This window comes from Sceloporus undulatus, chromosome 5 (genome assembly GCF_019175285.1).
Source record: "Sceloporus undulatus isolate JIND9_A2432 ecotype Alabama chromosome 5, SceUnd_v1.1, whole genome shotgun sequence".
Classification (NCBI taxonomy): domain Eukaryota; kingdom Metazoa; phylum Chordata; class Lepidosauria; order Squamata; family Phrynosomatidae; genus Sceloporus; species Sceloporus undulatus.
Genome location: NC_056526.1, coordinates 30,175,939 through 30,185,169, shown reverse-complemented (window position 1 = coordinate 30,185,169; position 9,231 = coordinate 30,175,939). Strand labels below are relative to the sequence as shown.

Genomic DNA, 9,231 nt, shown 5'->3' with positions numbered 1-9,231 from the left:
CTGCGTCTGCCACCCTCAGAAACCATAACAACTGCAAGTCCCAGGGTTCCTTCCTTCCACAGGATGGAGCCCAGGGAGCCTTATCTCTACAGTGGGCTGCATCTGCACTGCAGTTTGGCACTTGCTTTAACTGCCCTGTCTCAAGGCTAGCGAGACGTTTAGCCTTCTCTGTCAGAGAGCTCTGGTGCCACAATAAAAACTACAATTCCCAAGATTCCCTTGAACTGAGTGTGTTTTGGACCTTACTTTCAAATATGAATAGCTTTATTGAGATAAAAGGAACTTAGGTCCAAAAACACACTGCAGAAATAACTGCTCTGGCTCAATGCTAGGGAGTTCTGGGAACTGTAGTTTTGTGAGGCATTAGCTTTCTCTGTCAGAGAGAGAGCTCTGGTGCCACAACAAACGACAATTCCCAGGATTCCCTAGCACTGAGCCAGGGCAGTTAAAGTGGTTATCATCTCTGCAGTGTGTTTAGGCGCACCCACCCTTCATTTACCTATTTAAAAGGTAATGTGTCATTCTTGGAGACACTCAGGACAGGCAATTCAGCCTCTCCTCCTTTCTCTTTGGCCAACAAAATATGCAATCAAAGCATAGATGAAGGAGTAGAAGCAGCAAGTGCAATCTCCCTTCATGCTCTAACTATAGTTGTTGTTGTCGTCGTCGTGTCCCTCCAGGTCATTTTTGACTTATGGTGACCCTATCATAGGACTTTCTTGGCAAATGTCTTCAGATAGGGTTTGCCTTTGCCAGCCTCTGAGGCCAAAAGTGTGTGACTTGCCCAAGGTCACCCAGTGGGTTTCTGTGCCTGAGTGGGAATTCAAACCCTGGTCTCCAGAGTGGCAACCCAACCTTCAAACCATTAGACCATGGCTGGCTCTCTCTTCAACTATAGAGACTATAGTTCCCAATCCCAAATGTTCTATATAGGGTTACAGATCACCCACAATATAGTTTTTATGGGGGGTTTGGGCTACCTGGCCATGTTCTAGAAGAATTTCTTCCTGACGTTTTGCCTGACGATTCTCTGAAGATACCAGCCACAGATGCAGGCGAAACATCGGGAATAAATTCTTCTAGGATAGGGCCACATAGTCTGAAAAAACCATAGAAAACTATGGATGAAACATGAAAGCCTTCGACTACCCACAATATACCCCACATATACAGAACAATATAGAACATTGCCTGTTTATTCAGGACTATGTCCATTGTGTTCCAGAGCGTTTATTTACAGGTTAGGGCACATACGTTGCTTAAGAATACTGATTTATGAATGCTTTCCATTGGACACACAGCATAGGACTTTCTCGTGAATGAGCATATGGATGGAAGACTGGATTTTCTTCTTGTGACTATCCTTACCATCCAAGTCAAAACACACTGATACCGCAGCAAGTGGCACTGAATTCTTCATCACCCGTTCCCAAAGAAGAGGGCATCCCTTTGGCACTTCAGCAGCCCAGCGCTACGTTTCATTAGGACTTTGGGGCAAATAGCATGTGGGTCAGGATATACTTATCTGAATCTGAATAATTTTTTAAAAAGGTTTAAAAAGTTGTCATGGAGTGTGAGAGATATTTGACAACAGTGTGTGTCACTTTTAATCCCACTCTCCACCTCATCTGAGTCCCTTAACATTTTTGTCACAAGGTGAAAGTGGGAGAGGAACAGTGTATACACACACACACACACACATATAGATACCTGTATTGTATATCTGATTGGTCTATTCCAGGTTTTCAGCCTTTACAGAACAGCAATAAGGTTTAACTCCAAAGTGCAACATGAGATTCATTTTTAATTGTTTACTGTGCATTTGCCTTTCAACTTCTCTTCTTCCCTTTGTCATTAGCTTTCCCCATGCCTTCCCATCTTTTTGCTTTGAAAGTAATTTTAATTATTACTTAAAAAGTAAGAAAGAAGAAACTGGTGTTTTTGGCCTTGATGTGACCCACCTTAGATTGCAACCATCTTGGATCCTTCCTCATGAGCAAAAGACTCGCTCAGTGGTCAACATAAGTAATATAATGTAGGTCTGTTCTTTCTCTAGTTTTCTTTTAAGGTAGAACTTCACCTGCCCCAGCACACTGTAACAAGTTTATTACCCATAAAAACATATTTTAATGCCAACAGTTAATTAAATGTCATATTCCAATGTTGCTCACAACAATAATATACAACTTGCACAAAACATGGTTGATTTGACAAGAAATGTTTTGCAGGCTGACAATATATATAGATATATAGATATAGTTGTCTTTCTTATTAAAGGATTTATTATGCCAGGAGTCATGCAAAGAATTCAAAGCAGTAAACACAAGAGGAACAATCACTTGTTGACATTACCAAACCATTCAAATACAGAAACAGTAAGCTATAGGGAAATATATACATACACTGTTTTGTTGTGGTTGTTTTTGTGGTCCCCTTCTGTGTTATATTAAAACATTGCTCCCACCCCACTGGGTCCTTATTAAAGATAAGTCCAAAAATAGGATTTGGAGTATTTTCTACCAATACAGACCACCAATATAAACACTTGAGATTTCAACCATAGATCCCTATGAATTAGGCACTTAACCATTGGCTGGGAGTGGTGGCAGGAATCAGCAACACAAGTATCCCTCTCCAAAGCCAATATTAATTCTTAGACACAGAGTCCTTAAATCATTTGAAGTTAGAGGTTGTCATATGCCATATACATCATCTTTTCCCCTCAACCCATGCATTATGTATATGAATTTCAGTTTGAACACCATTTAAAGCAGTGGTTTTCAAACCATGCTCCTAAGAATCCCAATGGTTGTAGTAGCGAGCAACATTTCATGTAAAATCTTGTCTGCTATCTCTCATCTTCTCGTAGAAGAATCCCCAATTAGAACAATTATAGGGAACAAGCTTACATGAAAGCTGGGCCACCACTTTGGACTTTGCCATGAATTGCAAGGGGAATTTTGGCTGTATACTAGGGGATTACTCAGCAATGTGGAGAGTGAGTCACAATGTGGACAAGCATGTACCCTAGAATATATGACATCCCACCATCCTTTACACTATGCAGGGATTCAATTGCAAATGATCTGGAGGAGCTCCACAGTAGATGGTGATGCAAAAATCCTTCCCTAACAGAAGAAAAGTTGAAAACCATGGCATTAGAACTGTAACCTCATGAAATTGGACCTCCTTAATGCAGTAGTGCACAGCACCGTCACCAAACTCATCCAATATGAACAGAGGATGACTTGTATGTATCCTTGCAGGTAAATGTGCATATTTATACATCGAAACAAGCTTATATTTTATTTTTAAAATCAAGATGCATCATGTTTCACTACTTTATTTACCCTGGTATGTTCCAAAGCTTTGTTCTTTGCCCTATCTTACTGCAAAGTCACTACAGGCAAGATTCATACAGCAGTTAAGCCAGAGTGCTGGAACATGAAGCAGACAGGACTAAGGTAGCTTGAGTCCATTTAAAGATGATTAACTCGTTTGTGCTGTGAGATCCTTTTAAGAGAATAGAAATACAGCCACCTATTGGCCTAACTAACAGTACAATCCTTGCGAAGTAACACAATTTATCCACATAACAAAGACTCTCTATGTACTAGAATGGATTGACTGGGCTACAGTCACCTATAAAACCACTCAGCTGACTTGCAAGATACATGCTATCTGGGATGAATTTGCACAAAAGGATATTTTGTGGAAGGAATTAGTTTCACTGAAGTTAACTTAGGTTGTGTGTGCATTTAGAGAAGCTAAAACATTAACAGATCACCAAGTGCCATTTCCATGCTTTTTTGCTATAACTAAGGTTTCAAGAAACAACTGATGTTTTACCTTTTGTATATTCATAGAAATAGCAGGCAGATCACATGAACATACCTAGAATGTCCTAATATCATACTAATTCTGTAACAGTATAACTATTTACGGATTAATTTTAATAAGAATCTCTTCCACTCTCCCAACACTTTCTCTCAAAAACACTTATGGTTGCTAGCTGTTGGGTTTGGTACAGATGACAAAGGGAAAAATGCAATTACATTTTTAATCATGGTCTACTACGTTCAAACTTTTCCACTAATAATCTTCCCCTCAACAGCTATGTGTATTGATTCCAGCTAATTTAAGAGAATGTTTTATTCATCTGATGAAGTAGACTCCAGTCTATGCACCTTCTGTCATTATACATTTGTTAGTCTTTAAGTTACCATAAGACTTTCTGTTGTTTGTTTTCTCTAACATGGCTACTCACCTTCCTTCTCCACTAAAATGCTTTCAAAACAGGTATATACCTTGAATTTATAAGGCATATGCAGAATCTCCTTGTTTTCAGCTTTCTTTATTGCTCTACTTATTTTCCATACTTTAATCACTTATGATGTCCTAAATGTTGATGTTTGCAACTTGATAAAACATTCACCTAACCTAAATTTCATGTGCAAATACAAAAAACAGCAAAGATGACTGGTATGAAACATATCTAATTTACTGAGTGACTCAACTTCTTGTGCAACATTCTCAGGTCTTCTAACAGCATCTTCGGTTGTACCCACAAATTGCCATTTTATTAGGGTCAACAACATTAAGGGATGTCTGTAAACCATGGTTAGGAATTGCATCATCCTCCACAGACTGCTGAATGGTAGCTCCCCAGGATTTCTTACCACTGGATATAGAGCTGCTGGGAGCCGCAGTTCAACAATATCTGGAGGGGCGCACAATTCTCACCCTATCTTGAAATGATAAACTCTTGTTACTACAAAATTTCTGTTGGGCAGCCTGAAAGATCAGTGGTGTGTAATGCATCTAGAGGTGCATCAGAAATAAGTTATATTTTGTTGGATTGGATCTGCTGTGCTTTGGTATTTCAAAGTCCAATAACCCCTACTCAATGGCCTACTGTCAACCCTAGTTAGGAAAACAGGATGGTCCATTCCTGTTCTAGTGATAACATCAAACAGAACTTTTTGGTGACCAGGAATGCTTCCAAATGGACAGTTCTCAGTTTTGTCAGCCAAAAGATGGTGCAGCTATTTTGTTTTACCTTTTGTATCTGTGTGTGTGTGTGTGTGGGGGGGGTATCTTTAAAAAATCTAAAATGGTGGGGAATCAAAACAGAATTAGAAGTGGAAGACAACAATCTGTGGGGAGGGAAAAAAAACTTCCTCAGTTCTGGAATGAGGCAGGCAATTACACAGTACAAGTCTCAGTTGGAAGCACACCATGATGATCAAAATCATCAGCAGGAGGACAGACATACAGACACATACACAGAAAAAGAAAGAACATAAGTACACTACAGGCCTGCAGGGTCTATTTCTTTGTTTTTTAACTGGAGCTGCCAGAACTACCAAGTGCAGCTAAAACAAATATTTATAGGGTAAAGATAGAGCCAAATATAATATGGTTTCTGAGCTGTTATGTTCCTTCAAGTCTTTTCTGATTTGTGGTGACCCTAAACTGAATCTATCACTGTGTTTTCTGGGCCAGATGTATTCAGAGGGGAGGTTGTCTGAGGCTGAGAGAGTGGGATTTGCCCAAGGTTACCCAGTGGATTGCCATGACTGAGACAGATTCCCAGCATTCTAGTCCAGCATTCAAACCACTATATCATACTGACTCTCCAAATACACTATTTCATGTAGAACAAACTGGAATAATCTGCATATGCAAGTAAAAATCCCCATCTAAATTAGCATCAGGGATTTTAACAGCCTAGCTGAGGGAGGTATGGTGGACTTTTTGTTGCTACTTAAACTAGTGAACGTCACTACTGAAAATGTATATTATAAGATCTTCACCTCTATTCTGGCAATGAGGCTCAAGAAAGTCCTATCTCAGTTTATAGGCTCAGATCAGAATGGATTTCTGCCAGGAAGGCAGATACGGGATAACATTAGACCAATTTTGAATAGCTTGGAGTTTTATCATGTAAATAATAACAAAAAATTTGCTCTTATAGCTCTTGACATGGAAAAGGCTTTCGATCATTTGAGATGGGATTTTTTGTTTGAAATAATGAGAGTTATAGATTTGGGTAAGAACTTCTCTAATTTGGTGCAACAGATTTATTCCAGGCAGTCGGCTAGAGTAACGGTAAACGGAAAAAGATCCTCAGAATTCCAGATAGAAAGAGGTGTGAGGCAGGGGTGCCCCCTCTCCCCTCTACTTTTTTTATTAGCTGTAGAAATATTAATTATCGCAATTAACCAAAATAACTTAATTAAGGGCTGTAAAAAAGGCAAGAAGGAAATTAAAACGAAGGTATTTGCGGACGATGTGGCTTTGTTAGTGGAGGATCCCCAATTAAGCATTGATATAATTTGTAAAGAACTAAAAGTATTTGGAACATATTCGGGATTGAATATTAACAAAGAAAAGACAGTTATGTTAACAAAGAATTTACTACTTAAAGATATAGAGATCATCACCAAAAAATCAGGATTCAAAGAGGCAAAGAAGATTAGATATTTGGGGATTTGGCTTGCAAAGGATAACTTACAATTGTACGAGAATAATTATTTGAAGATGTGGAAAGAAATAAGAGAGAATTTAAGCAGGTGGAACAAACTTAATTTGTCTTTGTTTGGCAGAATGGCTTCTATAAAAATGACTATCCTGCCAAAAATAATGTTTCTGTTCCAGAATCTTCCTATTGCATTGAACGAGAAATTATTTAAGGAATGGGAAAATGAGTCAAAAATTTTTTTATGGAAAGGACAAAAACCCAGGGTAAATTGGTTGGTTTTGAAAGACACAAAATCAAGAGGAAGATATGGTGTACCAGATCTGAAAATTTATTATTGGGCTTGTTCCCTATTATGGATCCAAAACTGGGTTAGACTAGACAATAAGGAGACACTGGAACTAGAAAGAGAACAACTTAGATTTGGATGGCATGCTTTTATTTGTTATGGGAAATTGAATCAAAATAGGGATTTCTCCAATCATCCTATTCGAAAGTCACTCCTAGGAGTGTGGAACAAAGTCTTTAAAATGTTTTATTTTCACTTACCGGCTTGGACCTCACCACAGGAGGCGTTTTTTGGAAGGTGGCATATGCAAGATAGATGGATAACATATAGGCATTTTACGACAATAGATGCTCAGGGAGATTTTGTCCCGAAGGGTTTAGACAAACTTAAAGAGGAGGGATTTCAACTGACATGGTTTAACTATATTCAGTTAAACCAGAGATTTAAAAGTGATTTAAAAATATAGGGATTGAAACTGAATTTAACGAACTAGATAAAATCTTTTGGCAACCAGATAAAAACAAAATCAGCAAATTTTATCATTTAATTTTAAAAAAAGTAACGGAACACATTACGGTTAAGGACTACATGATAAAATGGTCAAAAGATTTGGGGACGATAATAGAATATGAAGAATGGCAAAGAGCATGGGAGAGAACAGATAAGTTTACAGTGGCACAAAGCCTTAAAGAGAATCACTTTAAGATAGTTAATAGATGGTACATCACTCCATGGAGACTTAAGAGGATGTTCAAAAATAGCGAAGGTCTGTGCTGGAGATGCAATGAAAAAAGAGGAACATTGTATCACATGTGGTGGGGTTGTAGCATGATTAAAGTATTTTGGAAAGTGGTACATAAATCTTTACAAAACATTTTACAATATAAATTTGCAATGGATCCCAAATTATACCTATTGAATATAACCACTTCGTTAAAGACGATGGAGACGAAATATTGGAGATTAGTACTATACATTATCACTGCAGCCAGAATAATAATAGCCAAATTATGGAAATCTAAAGAGATTCCATCATGGGAGAGTTGGATGCTTAAAGTGCTTGAATTAAGAGAAATGGATAGGATTTCCTGTGAGGTGCAAAATAGGGACAAGAAGAAAAGAAAGGAGCAATGGGAAAAAGTTCTATTGCACATAAACAAGGAATGGGACATAAATGTGGCGTTGATTAGTATTTAAGAGAGAAAACTTAATGCAATAAGGCTTTAATTAAGTGATTGGGACCAAGGTATACATTTTTTGTTGTAATTTACTATATCTCATGTTATGTATTCTTTTTTAATTAACAGTCAAAATATAGACCTGAGGAAGTGTAACAAGATGATTCTGAAAACAAGATAGCTATACGGATATGCCATTTACTATCCTTTTTGGGGGAATCTCGGCTTTTTCGTTTCTATACTTTCTGGCTTCTCCAAAAAGGTATAAAAGAAAGACACGGTGAACAATTATTACAAGATGTTTTCTCCGATGTAAGGGTTCAAAGTAGACATGATATATTTATTTTCTCTCCTTGACACAAAGTATTCAGATACATTGTTACCGAGGAAATGGTTGAAATTCACATTTTATAACAATATATTGTTAAGAGAAATTGTTCCAAGGCAATTACTATATCATGTATCGTTTCTTTTTCTTTCAATGGTTGAATATTGTATATTACATAAGAAATAACATTTTTGAGTACTAGGTCTGCAAAAAGAAAACACACCTTGTTTCAATGGTTTTCAGACGCAGGGTAGGAATTGATATAAGGAAGTCATTGGGTTATACTTTTATTGAGAGAGAACAGAGAGAGTTCATGTTTTGCTATATATTTCTTTTGGTTTTTCTGCTGTTTTCCTCCAAACTGTATTATTGCATAATTGCTAAAATGTATAAATTTGTAAACCAGGTAATTGGCAGTGATACAATGGAGGCGACCATTATTGTTAATAATTGTTTACTCTGTTCTGTTATTTTATAAAAATCTAATAAAGAATATTTAAAAAAAAAAACTAGTGAACGTCATTAACACTTGACAATCTTTTACAAATCAACCAGTGATCTAACTATAAATCTGAGGCCATCTCTTGCCACAATCTATACCTCTGGTCTTTGATTTTTATGTATTTTGATTTGTGCTTAGATTAAACCATGACTAGGTTGCCCAAACAGCCCCACAATTTCTTTAATTCTGCATGAAGCAGAAGAAACAGCAACAAAGGAAAGACACAGAGGAAAGGAGAGAAAGCAATAAGCAGAAAGAGGAAAGGAGAATGATATCCATTGAGGATTAAAACAAAAGAAAGAAAAGCCAGTTTCTTAATGTGAATACATTGAAGACTGATAGGTTAAACCAGCAACAACGCTGAAACTTCTTGAGACTTCAGCGTGTGATTGAAGTCTCAAGAAGTTTCAGCGCTGTTGCTGGTTTGCTGCCAATCTTGGGGCATTAATAGGT

At 37.5% G+C, this 9,231-nt stretch overlaps 1 long non-coding RNA gene across 1 annotated transcript; it reads left to right on the top strand.

The window, feature by feature from the left end:
* The first annotated feature begins 1,741 nt into the window (after positions 1 to 1,741).
* On the top strand, positions 1,742 to 8,784 carry LOC121930612. The gene is made up of 2 exons (XR_006103974.1): positions 1,742 to 3,266; positions 8,078 to 8,784. It is a non-coding gene; the product is annotated as an uncharacterized LOC121930612 (long non-coding RNA).
* The last annotated feature ends 447 nt before the right edge of the window (positions 8,785 to 9,231 follow it).